Source organism: Hesperophylax consimilis, chromosome 8, assembly GCF_061612785.1.
Source record: "Hesperophylax consimilis isolate HC1 chromosome 8, BYU_Hcon_1.0, whole genome shotgun sequence".
NCBI classification, from domain to species: domain Eukaryota; kingdom Metazoa; phylum Arthropoda; class Insecta; order Trichoptera; family Limnephilidae; genus Hesperophylax; species Hesperophylax consimilis.
The window spans coordinates 1,917,680-1,936,343 of record NC_142843.1 but is presented as its reverse complement, the minus strand read 5'-3'; the positions used below and the strand labels follow the sequence as shown (position 1 = coordinate 1,936,343).

Below are 18,664 nucleotides of genomic sequence, written 5' to 3'. Positions count from 1 at the left end.
GTAATTTTCGTAAAATCAATAACGAATTGCTTTTGGCAAAAGCATTTATGAGTTCGGTGATTCTTCGACACTTCTAAACTTGAAAATTAGCATAATATCTCCGTTTTACCCAAACAGCAGACAAATGGATTTTTTTTGCATAATATCTCCGTTTGACCCAAACAGCAGACAAATTGAAAGAAAATTAGCAGAATATCTCCGTTTTACCCAAACAGCAGAAAAATGGAATGAAAATTAGCATAATATCTCCGTTTTACACAAATAGCAGATGGAAAGAAAATTGGAGGCTGTTAAAGTTTAATTAGATTAAAGGAGGCGAGTGCTGCTGTCAGAAACTGACGAGGGAAAATTAATTAAAGAAATCTTTTCGGTTAAAGTCAAGAGCTTTTTGATGAAACTTTTTATAAGTGAAATTAGTATCTGATGGCGCAATATTGAATCCCCGGTCCGGTTATCGATCCCTCGTTCTCACACTTGTATCAACTACCGAATAAATTAAATTTAAAAAAAAACTTTCATTTCAATCGCCGTGTTTATAATTTGTTTACGATAAACCAGTTATCAAAATTAACCATAATTATTAACGTATCTGTTGCGGTTGGGATTAGCACTGGATGCTTTTCACTTTTTTGCCGCAATTTAAAAAGGCATAAACGAAACTCGTCAAAATTAATGACCGTATGAAGAAACAAAAAATACGAATAAAACAAGAACTTACCCGCTTTTGATTAACGGCCAACAGAAAATAACCTTATTGACACCAAGATTAGTCGCACGTCAGAGAGAGTTGTGGTTCCCGACCCTGTAACAAACATAAAATGAAATTATAAACATGAAAAGCGAACAAATAAACCCTTGACATATTGATAGTTATATTTCTTAAAGATACTGTAAAAAGTCAGAGAATTTGTGGGTATTTCTGTTTCTCAATCAAATTCAATTAAATGGAAAATTTCTGAACGTATCCGAAAACAATAAACTGTTTTTGAAAGGTGACGAAATACGCCTTTAGATTGTATTATTAAAATAATCATATTCTTTTTGAAATGTTAACATTTTTAAATCAAATAAAAAAAAGTTTTAAAAATGGCTTACCTTACGTTTTGTTCGTCTAAATACTGAACTAAAAAATATATATTTTTTTAGACAATTTTTTTTTATTGAATATACAAACACATTACAATAATTTACAAATGTAGATATTTCGAGGCTGATTGCGAAAAAATTAGAAATTTTTAACAAAAAATTGCCCAACTCAATTGAGAAATTATTTCTCGTGTTTGATTTGGGGAGTGTTGTGAGTCATTAATTTCAAATGTATTATAATCATTACTGCCACCTCACTTTTTTGTTGGTTCATTAAAAAATAATTAATAAATCGTTATAATTAAAGTTTTATGTTTTTTTTATCAAATAAAAACGAAACCTTTGGTTTCATAAATGCGTACATTTGAATTATTCTGTGGTAACTCTAAATTTGAATATATAAAACTTGGTGTTTTCTCTTTCTAACACCGTTTAGTTTATATTTCTAACTATGACGATAAGGGAGACACAATGATTTCTATGAGACCATATGAGCTGTCCCGAAAAGCGAACAAATCGACTCTACGGGTAATAGCTGTTTGTTCCCAAAAACGAACAAATTAGCCTGAGGAGATAAGGGGATTACAAAAATGGGGTCAATGCTTGACCCTAATGTGAAATTGAAATTCAATCCTCTAATAAAAAACGAAATGCACAACAGTATGTACAGAATGGTTCGGCTCTTTATATATTGAATTATAAATAAAGTTTGATTGAATATTACAGTTTAACAATCGCGTATTAGGCAGAAGTAGGACATGAGAACCTGCGGCCGGCAAATTTGAATTCCGACGAGACATTGTCTACCTAAGTGGAAGACATGACGTTTAACAGCCAAAAACCAAACAATACCTGTGTGACGGTAAATAATATTGTCGTTGGTTGTAACTGGGTTGGACCAGGTTATAATCAACGTGTTGTATTGTGTTATGAGGTTACAGTAACAGACAAACACAAGTGGCATAGATACCAACTATCGAGCTCTCTTGGCTTTTGTATCAATCTACGCAAGAAGAGAAATAACTTCATAGACATAAATATCAAATCATTGAAGAAAAAGATGATATATTACTATATCATATAACTATATCATCTTTGTATCATATCTAAAGGGTGTTAAAAAAAGAAAACACCACGATATATATTCAAATCTAGAAGTTAACCACAGAAGAATTAAAATTTACACTTCTCAAAGCTTCCGACCGCAATTTGAAAAATATTAATGAAACTTTGTGATTTTTTTTTATTAATTATTTTTATAGGAATCGAAAAAAATGGGGTTTATAAAAACACAATCTAATAAGAAGTGTGTTTTTACGTTATCATTAATTTGAGTTCAGTGTTTAGACGAAAAACATAAGGTGTCCCATTTTTTAACATTTTATGTTTGCATTAAATATTTCTAAAATTATATATTTGTTTGTGATAAAATTTTAATGCGAATTTCATCACCTTTAAGAAAAAGTTTTAGAGCTTTCGGATACGTTCGAAATTATTCCATTTGTGTGGATTTTAAATACTACGACCTTCTGGCAGAATATGCCAGAGGCCTAAATGGTTAAAAACGGAATCTTTGTGTAATTTTTATCATCTTTTAAAAAATAACAAAGAGTTGGAGATGACAAAGAAAATAAAACAAATAATTTGAATGAGTCAGGTGTAGGTGGAGGTGTATGAGAGATAGTGGAGTTCTTCCAACTCACGCGCTGTAATTATGCTATAGAAAGTGCACTTAATCGGTATCGATAACATTTACTGGAGAAATTGTATGCAAACACATACTGCAAACAACACATCTAAAGTATTCATAAAATCATACATTTTGATAACATTGGCGAGTGCCCAATTTACACAAACCAAAAATAGTGTTCTAATATCGGTACATTTGTTACGTATCAACGTTTTGGAACGGCAGAAAGTAGATCGACTGATATCCATTCGGTACAAAATTACACAAACAAACTCATTAGTTCTTTTTTATGGCCTCGAAAATTATAAAACACAACATTTTCACTACCGTTACATAATTTTTTGAGACTTTAAATGAATTTTTTTATTATTTATCACGTTAATGTAAATCATATTTAATTGATTCTAAAGTACTTTATGTATACATCCTTCGTATATCGTCGGCTTCAGATGCCAAACGAACAAAATGCAAAACTATGTTCACAAAATGAAATACTTGTCATTTTTACTGTTATTGAATATCCAGACGGCATGAATATAAGTTTTTTTTCTTCATGTGACTAGAGTTTTTGCGCATTGAAAACTTTATCGATTGTATGTATCCACGTTGAAAATCTCAAGAAATCAGAAATACGTTTTCTTAAAAAAGTTCGCAAAACTAAATTAACCATAAAAAATGCATAAATACATGGAAATTAATTCGGATGAGAAATTGCTGAAACGAAATATGATTAATGGTAGGGAAGCATTTCATAAACCATATATTTAAATCAACGTCATTATTCTGACATAAACTTTATGAAATTGTAGAGGATGAGGTTTACTTTACTTGATGATTTTGCATTACTTCGCAAATTTCAAACTTTTTTCCGATTTGGGCTAAAGGTAAAAAGCTCAACTAACTCTCATCGCCGGTATCAAAAGAAGGGAAAATGTGACACACGTATGAAATCTTTTATTCCTAGTTTATCTTAGCTAGACTTTTTCAGTATGTTGTGTTCTCAGTCCTGCGGGTCTTTATGTAAATCGTTGTTAGAATACTGGCCGGATGCAGGAGGTATATGTATTCAAACACTGCAGGAATATTGATCAGTTCACGACAGTAATAATAATATGTCGCTGGAAAAACATGGGAGCTTAATATAACCCACTTCACGATCGGAGATAAAACAGATTGTGGAGATTCATTCAAAATAAAGGTTAAAAAGTGAAACGTGGCTGAGACTCGAAATATTAAAGTTGAAATAATATATCTGAAGATAAAACGCTAATTAAAATACATAAAAAGCTGGGCGTGTTTACTACGAGTGTAGAAACGTCACGTGGGCGACACGTGCAGGTTTTAAGTGCTAATGAAAGTGGCCCTGTTTGCTTTTCAAAGTATGCCTTGCCATACCGGCCTATCCTATTCATCTATTCTTACTTTGGAATATGGATAGAAATTTTATGTATCTACTGAAACAATAATTATATTATCGATGAAATTATATTGACACAAAAATAATACATTCATATCGCATGTTTATACTAATTTAGAAGCTGAGTTTTGTGAGCAGAATTGAAAATTAATATCCCAACCATCGTGTTTTTTAAAAAACTATCAAAACTGGGGATATACCACTGCTATTGCATTGTACAACACAGCACGTATCTGAACAAAGGGGAATTTAATGCACTGCTTACAGACGTGACGAGGTAACTACTCGGAAATGATATCTCGTAATGCGGCGCAAAATCATTTCACACGCACAGAGCCCATCCAACCTTAAGTGACCAACACAAAAGGAAACAATTTGACATGTGCCCAGAACAAACCACTGAATGGAGATGTCAGAGATGGTGGCATCGGTTCCGCGATATGCTTAAAGGCAGAGGTGAACTAATTCCAAGTGTCTAGGGAGGCCAGGAGGTCTAGTACGAGTGAAAAGCACTCTGAAAAACCTATAAAAGTACTTAGAGGAAGAGGGCTTTCTCCTCTCAAATAGGATCTCCATGTGAGATATAGAGAACGCCCGAACAACATTAGTGAAACACGTGCAATAATTATTTATCGGTTTAACGACTTTAATTGGTTTCTACCAAACTAAAGATCGACTACTTTTCTTTTCAACCAGTTTGCATTGTTTTGCATGGAGAAACTTAACTAATATTTATCTCGGGGCGTTAAAACTAATACTAGTTTTAATGAATTACTATTTGTCTGGCGCAAATGTATAATGCAATAACACCGGTGCTACAAAGCTAAGCAAAAAATAACATTAATAATAACAATATGTACTACTTCAAACAACATGATATTAATAAATTGAATGCATATTTGTATAGTTGACCATTCCTACAATACGTGTTAAAACATCAAGCACGAGTTTTTACAATTTCACAGAAGTTTTTCACAAGTTGGGCAATCATAACTCAATATTTTCGACGTAAGACGTGATTTAAAAATATGATCAGGCGAAGGTCTGAGGTCTGAGGTCTGAAGTCGAGGCGTGATATTTATTTTGTCATCGTTAACGAAATGGGTCCAGCGGAACAATCATGACCGGCCCCAAAATAGAATGATAATGCTCACGCAACGCTGCTATTTTCCATTGCATAATGTTTCAATTCCCGCCATTGTTTACCAAAACTAATGGCGTATATTTATCATCCCAAGACAGTCTTTATCAAGATTTTGAATAAATGATAAACGATTCTTCATGCCTGAAACAAGTGAACGGCCAAAGGACAGACCGAAGAAAGGCGGACTTGAACAAGAGCGAAACATCCTTTGCACTACAAATGGGTTTTAGCAATAAGCGATTGCAAGTAGAAAAATAAGCGATAAGAAGAAGGAAGGTTTGAAGACAAGTTGAAAAAATTATTAAATTAGGTAAAAAAAAGGAGAGATAAATATCGCATCAGATACCGCAAATATTCTTCAATCAATGGACTGAATGTTTAACAGTTCAACTATAAATATTTACATTATATTAAGTATTATTGCGCAAATTGTCAGCAATAAATTGCCGACCCAATCTCGCCAAAACAAAAACAACAACAGACTTGATTTAAAATAACAACAGACAGAAAAGTGATCGTGGAACGTAAGTAGTTATTATGTTCATCTCGACTATCAACACGCACATTGTTGAGTTATAGTTGGACTATTTTTTTTTTTTTTTTTTTTTTTTTTTTTATATTTACTCCACACAGGAGGCCCAGAAGAAAATAATTTCCCTCGGGGCCTATGTCATCTTTGGGGATGCTGTGTGGAGGGTCTTTTTTTGGAGAGGAAGGAGTGAACATGGGTCTTGAAGAGTCCCATGTTGTAGGAGGGAGGAAACACAGAGGCCGGCAGTTCGTTCCACAGCCGAGCTGTTGAACTTAAGAACGAATCGTAGAAGCGACCCGTTCTCATGTGACAAGTGTCAACTGTGTACAAATGTTGGGCGCGCGTTTGGCGTGTATCCCGACTACGCACCGGTGCCGAAGGGATCAATGACGCTAGTTCCTCAGAGCATCTTCCATTGTAATACCGATAGAACAAGGACAGCATACCTACCTGACGCCTGTGCTCTAAAGATTGCAGTCCGTTTGTTAAGATTGGGGAATCTATCAAACGGACCGCCCGTTTCTGCACAGAGTCAAGGGTTTTTTTCAGGTATTTTGGGGCTCCAGACCAGAGATGGCTGCCAAATTCGACAGTAGGGCGCACTTGCGATTTGTACAGGGTGAGAAGTTGTGTACTATTAAAGTATCTGCGGGCCCTGTACAGTACGCCCAGCTTCTGAGAGGCCAACTTTACTCTGGCTTCGATGGAGCCCCCGTACCTGAGCTGGTCACTTATAGTTACACCAAGCATATCAATGGAAGGCCTGTTCGGAAGATTGCTTCCGTTGAAGGAGACTAGATTATCATTTGGATCCCTTTTAGACGTAATCAGACAGGATTGGGTTTTTGAAACATTAAATTCGACGAGATTGTTTTTACCCCAGGAGGAAATACTCTCGAGATAACCGTCCATTCTCTGCTTCAAAGCCCTCCGAGCCGTTGGAGTTTGTGTGCCCTTTGGGGGCTTGTCAAACAAAAAGCTATCATGAACTGTACTGTCATCCGCGTAACAATGAATCGGTGCACATGTCAAAAGGTCATTGATGTGCAACAAAAACAAAGTCGGAGACAGAACCGATCCCTGTGGGACGCCAGCATTTATGGAGTGCGAGGAAGAGGTGAAACCGTCAGCAACCGCCTGAATCGACCTATCCCTTAAAAAGTCAGCAATCCACGTACACAGGGATGCGGGAAGTCCGTAAGAATGCAATTTGTTGACAAGTCCTCGGTGCCAGACCCGGTCAAAGGCCTTGGATATGTCTAGTGCGACCGTTTGGGTCTCACCGTGACGTTCCAGGCACCGCCCCCAAACATGCGTCACATACGCGAGAAGATCACCGCACGAGCGGTTCCGCCGGAATCCGTATTGACGGTCGTTGATAATTTTGTTCTTCTCGAGGTATGTGAGCAGTTTGTCGTTGATCACACGTTCCATCACTTTGGACAGAACTGATGTGATCGCTATGGGGCGGTAGTTGGCCGGGTTGGAGCGGTCACCTTTCTTGGGAATAGGGTGAATTACCGCTTTTTTCCAACCAGAGGGCACAGTGCCACACTTCAGGGACATTTTGAAGAGCTTTGTCAAAACTGGAACTATTTCCGCAGCACACCTCTGCAATACCAGGGCAGGTATTCCATCAGGTCCACTAGCTTTGTTAACATCGAGCCCCCGTACGACGTGGAGTACATCCCGATGCCGGATCCTCAGCTTTTTCATATAGAAGCCGCAGTGAGGAACCGACGGCGGAACAGCACCCCCGTCGTCGAGGGTCGAGTTTTCCGCAAACATTTTCCCTAATAAGTTAGCCTTTTCGGTGGCGGTGTTTGCTAGTGAGCCGTCAGGTCTGGTAAGACTAGGCATTACGGTTTAATAGCACCCTAAGACAATGGTGTCATTCGGTAAAGGTTAAACCATGGTGTCATTAACATTGAAGAAATCAATCTGAGATTAATCATTAACATTCTCACGCGATAGAACTGAGTTATAATTGTTGCGCTTTCTCAAATAGAGAATTTTGTACATGATGTGATCGTGCCAATACTCTATTGCGTTTGGAACAAAAGAAGAAATGATGATAGTGCATCTGCCTTAACAAACAATATTAGTACAACATGCGAGTGAAAGTTAGGCATCATTGTGTGTTCTTCAAACGTATCGTACCACCGAAGGTAATGCGTCTAACATCGATCATTGCGATTAATAGACACGTATTGGATCTACGAGAGAATTGCAGAGGTTAAACGGAGACAAGGTGAAGTGAAACAAAGAAACAACCATTCAAATTTATTAAAGAAATTTCACAATCATTACAAAAAATGCCTACAGCACAAATTGAGACAAACAATGGAAACAAAACAGAACTCACGCAAGATAGTTATAGCAAAACCTTCCTACATAAATTCCAAGAAACGGGCAGTGCCTTTAGCAGCAGATGATTCGGCGGATTGTTTATATTCATACAATTGGATTTTGTTTCGAAGTTTATTTAATAAATTTTACTTATATCCATTCATTTAAAGGGAATTGTAGGGCGGACACCGGGCGGGCAGCGCTTGTTTAAATTTTATACAAATGTACAGTTTTATTAAGAGATGAAATTTTGCACTTGACCTTCAGAACAAAAAAATCTCACTTTCAAAGTCTGATTTTGCTGAACTCCGTGTAAAGCCCGGGCAACTTTAGCCAGTATGACAGATATAGAATAAATATAAGAGAATGCCAAATAAAAAACCTTTGAAAACTTTAACGGTCCTTTTTGAAAAGAACAGAGGGCGCCACTTCCATTTACAATAATCCTAAACCGCACAGTCATTACGATAATAATACTATCAGATATAGAATACGTTCTTCATCGTCACGCTGTTGAGGGGAACTAGGTTTTGGATGAATTTCAGCGACTTTTGCAATGTTTTTAGGGGTAGGACGTTAGTTCATAAAAAAAATTTTAAAAAACATTTACCAATATATGAAATGACGTTATTTATGAATTCAATGATCAAAAATCTTGGCTGTCCAGATATTTTATGTAGGAAGGTTTTGATTATTCTCGTTATAAATAAAATAAATAAAAAATAAAATATGCAAGTATGTATATAAGTCGCAAAGAAAATAACAAATTATGAATTACACTGACCACTTCAGGTTGCATCGACACATAAAACAAGCGTGCATCAATGTGCAGTTAATTTGGCACTGGCTCGTGAAAACACACACTGGTCGCAATGTTAATAGGTCTAGAATGCGACCGTAACGAGCGCATCTTCATTGAAACGTTCAATGCAAGGCAGAACTATTTATAATTTTACGGTGAAATGAAAAGTGGCCTGACATTCTGCCAACAGAATCGGTGAAATAGCGATACACCACACGGGCATATTAATATAACCTTATAAAACCGAACAAGCCTAGGAGTGTTCACTGGTTCCAATTAAGATATTCCAATCGTCAAGTTCAAAGGTTAGTAACTTGGCACGTGGTCAAACAACGCGCCGGGACAAACACACGCGACAGAAGACACTGTTTAGTTTGCTACTAGGTTGGGCTATTTTTATGGCTATTATCGAGGCCCATGTCCTCGTTGAGTCAGGAGTAGCGACCCGACGCGCTAAGTCCACCGGAAGAAAATGAATTGGAATAAATAGACCGGTGTGTTGCAACAGTGACGAATCTTGGCTCGTTCAAATGGCAACTCTCCTACCTGGATTTGAAGCTGAGGTGATTTGCACACATGTATACAACATATCATCTCATCTTAATTAAGCCAGCACGAGTCTAAATTGGGGTCAATTTGGAGATTAAGTGATAAAAGAAAGAGTTACCAGTCTGATTGCATGCAGATCAATAACATTTAGTAGAAGGCCTTACGAGGAGATATTAACCACTGAGAGGAAATAGATTATCCAACAAGTGTGGGAAAATGCCGCATACGATGAACGGCCGCATCAATTGATATCAGAAGATCTGATTGGGACATTTATAAGCCTTCTTGAAATAAAACGATACGTTGATTATGGGAAAATTTGTAAAGACCGTTTTGAAAGCGACGCGGCAATGTGTCGACACAAATTCGGGCGGAGGTAAAAATAATTGGCTGTTAAATAAATCAGATAAGTTATTTTTATCAGTTGCAAAACCGCGATTGGAATGGAGGCTAGAGATAAGTCAGTATTGGAAAAGCAACAAAGAGTAACAATATGCAGCATGTAAAGCTCCGACATCATAATATTATCTCGGTGAACGTTGACAGTGAAACCCATTCGTGCCGTGTAGGCCAGCCTCCAGTCTCCAGTTCGTATGACAGGCATAATTGGGCAAATTGACTGCAAGGAGTTGGTACCTCCTTAGATCAGATTTGAAAGGCACGGTTTGGCTCACACGGTGATGCAACAGCGCTGAATGCTATAAACATGGCGGTGAATGCATTAACCCTTACAATAAGATATTACAATATTAGATACAATCTTTTGACAATGTCTATTACACTGAATGAATCCCCTGACAATGATACAGGTAATCAATATGAATTTGTCTTAATTTAGCATCTTCACATTTTTTTATGGGTAGAAACATGAAGGCACAAAACTGAGAGCTATTTTGTAACGTCTCCCTCTTTCTTGTGATGAGAGACCTGCATTAGAAAAAGAAGATACAATGGTAGGTAAAATCAGGTCCATAGAGTTTTTGGAATTAAAAAAAAGTCTCTTAAATTTATTCATAAAACAGCAAAAAAACGCCCAGATTTGCCCGGGCTGTTAGTTAACCTGTTACTTATCATAATGGTCTTGCCAGCAAGAGCACCGTCGTAACTCCTCTTTCCGTTACAATCGTAATTCATGAGACACAGGGAGGTTATTAGTGGTACGTCCATAAGTGTTAAAGGGTTAAGGCAACTTGTCAGAACACGAAGAGGCCCGACGTGGCCGTCAATTCCAAGAACAATGAAGGCACGAATGCCATAATTCCAGTAATCAAAGCTGCTAATGCGCTATACACCGTAATCGGATGGTACACACAGCAACACATCAGTAATTAGAATTAGATATTAGAAAAGATGCAAATGTAATCGTGACACAAATTCGCGCGGGCAATTAGCAATATCGATTTCTTCCCGGCGGTAAAAAGGTCGAAACCATTGGCAGATCGATCAAATTGGTGGCCATGGATTATGCAAACCGAACATTTTGGAAATTAAATTTTTTCAACTCAAGAACGATCTGCCAATTAGATATAATATACACATTCCTAAATGTGGAAATAAAAAGTAACAGAGATCGTTAAATTATACACGGTGTAAAAGACGCACCGACAAATTATGTCTTCTATAATAATGGAATCTCTACAGTGTTTACTTCAAAAAAAAGCATAGGAATTTTGTAAGATTCCCAAGAAGAATCTGTAAGTACTGTAAGTAGTAAGTAGTATTTTTTACATTCTCTTGTAATTTTTTGTGTTTGTGGGAGTATGTAGTCATTACTTTATTGTATTTTTATTTTATTTGGTTTTACGTCCAGCCGGGCTTTTACATGGATTTTAAGAACAGAATATACCTAGTGAGCTATGATAAAATTATACACGGAATTTTAAAAGCATGAAATAAAAATAAACTATATGAAACAATATTAGTATAACATGTAAAAGAAACATAAAATAATATAGAAACTAGAACAAGATAAAACACTAAAACTACATTACCAACGCTATTATAATTTGTCGGATTCAACAAAGTGTTGCTATAGATTACGCTTAATGCTGTAAATGGAGTCAATAAATATATCAATAGTACCCCAAAACTTGTTGCCCAGATCATGCATCCAATTTGTTAGTGAGTCTAATAGTTGATTGTGTATGTATTGTAGAAGTTTGTTACTATTTGTCTCGTGTTCCTATTTAATAGTGGCAACGATGGCAGGGCTCTCAATTAAGTTGTTAATGACTCCAGGTCTGACGTAATTCTCCTGTCAGACAGTGTTATTAGATGCAATTGATTTATCAAACTGAAATAATTAATGTACTACTTTATGTTTGGTTCATCCAAATTTATACATTGTTAACTTTGATACAAGCATAGTCCTAGTGAGGTTGATTTTTATGTGGAAAATTATGATTGTGAGAAGCAATAAATAAACCGCTTATCAATGATAAGTGATAATTGCTTCAATATCTGCAACTTATATCGTGAAGAATATTACTAAAATATATGCAGGTAATGGTTATTTAAGCATGTACACGGATGCTTTAATGGTTTGAAGTTTCGGTTTATGTATTTTCATTGACCTAAGGTTATGGTCGATGAAAGAGAAATGGTCTTCACAGCTCAGGTGTTTGTAATTATTATTCTGAGCACTTTCTTCAGGGTCACCGTGTCGCGACCTCCGCAATGTCAAGAGCACCTACAGCCCAAATGTTGGCGGGAAATTTAAATCGTGATGGAACACGTATAACCGCAATACGCAGCAAAAGGACCGCATTGGCGGAAAACCATGCGGCCAGTTCCATTGAGCCAACAGATAGTGGTTCCCAAAGTGGTTCAAAAGGGGTGATATCGCTCCCTGGGGCACCGGAAGGAACTTAAGGAAACCGAAGTACAGTTAGGGAAGCGTGAATGCAATAGGTACATTTCTAAATTCGTACGTACTATGATTAGCTTGTGCTGATATTTTAAAAAAATGTGAAAGAGAAAATATAAAAAAATGATATATTATCTTTTCATCAATCAGTTTAATCATTATTTGTAATATGGTTTTTAAATAAATATATATTTTTTAATTTTTGTTTTACTTACTTGTTTTAATACGAGCATGACCCTAGTATAATTGGTGAAAAAAAAAACAGTAAAATTGTATATTTTTTTTAATTTACAAAATAAATTAAAATTAAAATATAAGGCGCTGAAAAATGTGGTCGTTAAAATATTTAATCTTAATATCTTCCACTTGCCTTTATGAAAAGCAACGTAAATGGAGAAAAAAGCATTGCTGATTTATAACCTAATAAAATGTTGGTACTTTTCGATTATATCGGAACGTTAATACTTTCCTTTTTTTTACTAAAAGTTTAACATGAAATTTATAAATTCATTCGTTTAGGGCCTCCACTCCCGTTTTTAACAGCGAATGCACCTTTTTATACCACAAAGATTACAGCGACAGTTGTAACCACTATTTTTGTTACATGTTTCGTTAATTTTATTTTTTTGGGAAACAAACAGTTTTATATATTACATTTCTACTGGGTTGCATAAACCAGTGAAGTTTCCGCACAAATACTATGTATATTTATATCACAAAATAATGTATGCAATAGTATGATAAACAAAACGAAAAATAACATAATGATCTATCAGCGGTATGGGTTTATCAAAGTTATTATTAGTCGAAAAGACCATATAGTTTTCGTAAAGAGTAAAGGGGGCGATGGAGAGAAATATCCTTGAAAGGGGGGCAGTGACTCAAATAAGTTTGGGAAACTCCGCTCATAAGCCTAGTCCACTCGCATCACAACACCAAGCAGCGAGAAAACCTAATTCAACAACACATAATGGCGAATCTGATCCCACAATGCGGAGTTCAGCGGCCAGCGGTCACGCTCAACCAAACTAGGCCAATAGGTCCCATTAATCCCCGATAAACTACAATCATCACACTACTAGTTACTCGGTACCTAAACAATCCTAAGCACACGATAGGTAAGCACCCGAAAACATTATTTATCTAGGCCAGCCAATACCACATGGTTTATAAATCGCTTCGTTCCGACTTCCGACTGCAATAAATAGGTTACAATAGCAATATGTTATTCTAATCAAAATAGGGATCTTGTCTAATCCAAGATTTGCACGATTGACGAACTTGCGGATAAAAACTGCTATCCCAATGTCAATCGAATGAAAATTGTATTTTTATCTGACCGTAGCGATGTTTGGGCCAAAGCCAAGCTACGGAAAGTAAATAGGAAATTTGGAAATAGACAATTTATCCAAACCGAAGAAATCACAGATACAATTTCAATTTCTCGAAAAGATCAGTGAAATTGAAGGACAATAAGAGTGTTGATACCTACCCTGATGAATGGCAGTGAGGCATGGAACTGGCAGAGGAAGGATGAAGGTAGACTGAATGCCGTTGCAATAAGAACTCTGAGGCGAGTGTGCGCTAAAACCATGTACGATCGTGTGAAAAATGCGGATTCGCAAATAATGCAAGCGTAATGAGTAATAGTAAGAAAGAGACCCTTAGATGGTTTGGGCATGTAGAGAAAAATGAATGACGAAAAGAGTGTAAGGATAATGTAAATGACGCAAATTTTAATGCTAGAAGAAGTCGGGGACGCCCGAAGTAGACATAGGGCCATGTAAAGAGTCAGAATAACAGAAGAGTATGTATGAGACGACTCATTAATGTAAATGAGGCATGGAGTATACGCAAAGACCGAGGTGTTTGGCGGTCTGTCCTGGTCTGTGCCTACCCCTGCGGGGCAACGGCAACGGCGTGATAGTTAGTTAATAATAATAAGATTAGGCTAATTTATACAGCGCCGTTTTCGTTAAAAATCACCTCAAGGGCGCTGTACAAATATATTTATTACATAATAAATACAGCTGACTTACAACTACGATTCAGAATAATTAGTGACTTACATCCAAGATTTATTTCTGGTGACTTACGACTAAGGTTTATAACTACTGACTGAGTTAGTTACTTAGTTACAAAAGATAAAAGCTTATAGAAAAAAGAGATAATTTAACTATTAAATCTAATTTAAAATATTGTCTGTGCCAAGAATCATTATTGGATGCATCTATTTACCATTCGCGAAATAAATGAACTTTAAAAATAGATATTTATCTTATGCAATTTCTACGTGACACACTGCATACCAATTCACGGCCATTTCCGAGGGTAAATATATGTGAGGAATGACGTTTTTCTGAACACAGGCTAAATACCTACAACCTATAATAGAGATTTTCTTAATGTTGCCTAGCCAATAATAAAACGTCTTGTGGGAGGAGTGAATCACCCATTCATTGATATTCTAACTTGCACCTAATTCAATAAATACTTGTGCATTTTAAACATACGTGCCAAATTAATTCAAGAGGTTTTGATCCCAATTATCGGATGTGAAGAACTAATTCTGATATTGCACGGAGAAAAATGAGTATTGCTGATTTATTAAAATCCTGTCAAAAAGTGATGGTAAGAAATTTCCTAACTAACTATTAGTACATTCAGAATATATCGGAACGGCAGCTGCGTTTATCTTAATAAATTTAATGACAAAATGCGAAAATATTAGAATTTTTATGCACACGTGTTCCAACATCCCCTTGGCACATTCGTGTTTTACTGGTAGTTTGTTAGAAAATCTGTCAATTCATTGGTTAAAGGCCTGCAATTCCGTTTTCAACCAGAATGCGTATAATTTGACAAGATTTTTTATAAATTAGCAATATTTTATATCAGTATGTTTTCTTCGTGCGCAATTGTAAGAATAGTTCGTGCGTGAAATTTTTTAAACTAAAAAAAGTATAGAAAGCAATGGCTGATTAAGTAATCAAAATGAACGTGCAAACAAAAGCAGGCCATGTAAAAAAAACTATAACTTTCAAAAAAGGCAGCTCCCAAACGATATTACAATTTCTCGAGAATCACGAAAAGGTCGAAAAGAAACATGCGCATGTAATTCGGTCGAGATAATTTTTATTACATTTCAATGCCGATATTGTATAAAAAATTCAGTAATCTTAAACGCGGAACATTTGACCGCACGCGGCTGCATTCAAGTCTTTTCGCCCCATTTGGCAATGCCCACCTGTTGCTGCTTGCGAGAACCCAAATTGGCCCAGAAAAAAAGCCAAATCGAAACCGCAATATTGTCCTCAATCAAGAGGATCGAATATCAAATTATCTAAGAATCAGAACAAAGCAATATCTTAAGGCCATTAAAGAGTCCATTTAGGGCAGTAGGTGACAGTATTGGTCAGATCGACAGACCAAATATCATTTAAGAGTGTACCTTTTGGGGTACTGAGACGTGGTGCGTTTCGTCCTCTTTCTTGAGCTGAATTCTCAACCTTACAGTACAAATACAATATTGGCATGGGCGATGATGGAGAAAACCATATGTTTCCTTATAACGCCGTTGGGAGAGTAGTGGGATTACAAGTACAAATCCATATGTAATGATGATGGACACTGCAAGACTGTCCAAAACGTTGGGTCAAGATGGAATAGGAATTGCAAAACAGCTAACATCATAAAAGGCAAACTTCAATTTACAGAAACAGGACAAAATGATCGTAAAATCAGAATCAGAAAGCAAGATTACAATATTATTCAAAGTAGCATTAATATGTACGATTTTACGGCTAGCATTACAGAAATGTCAGGAAAACACACTTCAGTATCGATCCAATAACAGCATAAACGCCGTGGATCAGGCGAAATTGCACGAATGCAATTTTCGAAAACAGATCCAATCTCGTGCACTTAAAGTAGGCAATCTCTCTAGAGGGTCTCAAGCAGGAAATCGCCTTGCCTTTATTGGAAAAGCAGTACTGCCACAGTGCCATGAGAAATAATGTCAAGCGATGGACGATGTACGATACGGACCGTCCGAATATGGCGATGGATCGATGATCGCAATGATCATATTGATGAGCCGTTATAAGTGCGCTAGAAATGCAAGCCGGGAGCAGTCGGCCGGCCGTTCAGGTAAACGTTTGCGGGCTTGCCAACAGCTCAAAGTAAGCATTCGCTGCATAAACAGTTGTTTGCAGCCAATTTGTAGATCCCACGAGCAGCTGCTCAACTCTGACGTCGATTCTTTTACATCAACGCAATATACATAACGCAATCCATGGAGGTCAAATTTAGGACAACGTGACTTGTAAGGAACTAACTGCCTGTATAAATATGAATCGGATCTTCATCACTAATCGATACATTTAAATTTATTTTATAACCGATGCATACTGCGAGAAACAAGATCAGTCTGCGACTGATTCTTTCGAGTAGGTCATTCCGATTCCTGGCGTATATTTCATTCACAAAAATTACGAACCGTTCGAACGCATGCGCTTATGTCGACAATTACTATACACGGAGAAAACTTACTGATATGGAATATTGCCTATTTATTAAGAATCTCTTAAAATTATTCGTAATCCGATGAAAAATGGGATTGCAGGCCCATAAATAATTAACGATGTAGGAACACGTGTTCATAAAAATCCTGAAATTTTCGCATTTTGTCATTGTATATTATCAAGACAAACGCAGTTGCATGAACACGTGATCCAGTATTATTACAAATTTACTAAAAGTTTATCAGTAAATGACCTGCAATCCCGTCTTTAACCAGATTACCAATAATTCGAAGAGATTTTTAATAAACTAGTAGGTTTCTACTTCTATCAACAAGGTATAATAAAAAAGAAAATTAGGGATTAGCAAGATGTATAATATTTACACTGGATGAAGATTGGGTTATTTAATAGTTATTCAAGTTATTGTTAAAACCATATTCTTACAAAGAAATATTTATAATGTTTAATTGATTACGTTTATCATTTAATAGCACTAAATCGCGTGTAAAATTCGCGTTATTGAATTTGTCGGGTCTCTACCAATTATTTATTATTAGGCACAAATACATTTGACGTGGGCTGTGGGTGTTGTTAATTCAACACGTGTTACAGTTCCGCAGCGAGTACGGAGCAATATCAAACAGCACCGTCTATTTATTACACTGTCTCGGATGACCAACTTTGAGATTTCAACTCCTGAATGCCACCAACACTCGCATTCACCAACAACACAAGGCCGGTGAGACGCCAATAATTCCGCTTTGGACAAATAATTGATAGAGCCATTGAGTCAATATGAATTACTTCACCTTCGACTTGTACCTGGAAATATGAAATGTCAAATATATTCTTGCATAATAACTAAAAATTATTGATGGCAATATTATAAGACTTCTTCATTATGATTAACCTTCGGGGACCTAGTTTTAAAACCAACGTCACCAAGGCACATATTACTTGAAGAGAGAATATTGGGTTTTTATAGTTCACGACCATTTTACGTAAATACAAAATTTTCAGCAAGAAATCTAATTTCACAAATTGAAAACAACAGTCATTTACATATTTTGTATTAACTGAAATAAAAAATTTCAAAATCCTTATATTTTCACTGGACAAGGTAAAAAACGTATGAACCTAAATTATTTCTAAATGAAAAAAAAGTATTTGTGAGATTAAAATATAACGCCATGTAAAAGTAAAAACAAAAAAACTTTTCAGAAGAGCGATTTCAAATTTATAAATTGTGAGTACTTTTATCGGGTAATTGAGTAACAAATGCCTATGTTTAATAGTAAAATATTTTTGAAATTTTTCATGTTGATGCCGCGTGAAGATAACATTTTGTCACAGAGATTGAAAAATGAAATCTAAAATTCATTTTTATTTACTTATACTCATACATATTTTTGACAAAAAAGGTGGAATTTCGAAAAAAGTAACTTATCTTTTTCGACTTAAAAAAACATATAGAATCACCCCGAAGTTAGTGCACTTTACCCCCGGATCCCTGTATAAACTATACAAAAAAATTGTTTCAAAAAATTTGAAATGCACGTAAGTGGGTACCTACCTACACTACATAAATGATTAGCAGGTAGGTAATCAAGAATAAAAAGTAACTACAATATAAAGATGTGAAGGCATGCCTAATTAATAACAGTTGCGTGTAGGATAGTGCGTTCAGTCTATACATTATTATCGAC

At 36.0% G+C, this 18,664-nt stretch overlaps 1 protein-coding gene across 4 annotated transcripts in view; it reads right to left on the bottom strand.

Annotated features, from left to right (window-relative positions):
* Window positions 1-18,664, bottom strand: part of mrj (DnaJ heat shock protein family (Hsp40) member B6 mrj) — a 192,191-nt gene that overhangs the window by 74,741 nt on the left and 98,786 nt on the right. For all 4 annotated transcript variants that reach the window (XM_089634738.1, XM_089634739.1, XM_089634737.1 and 1 more), the window contains one exon: window positions 719-802. The gene's annotated coding sequence lies outside the window, so the exon portion shown is untranslated. The remainder of the gene's footprint in view (window positions 1-718; window positions 803-18,664) is intronic.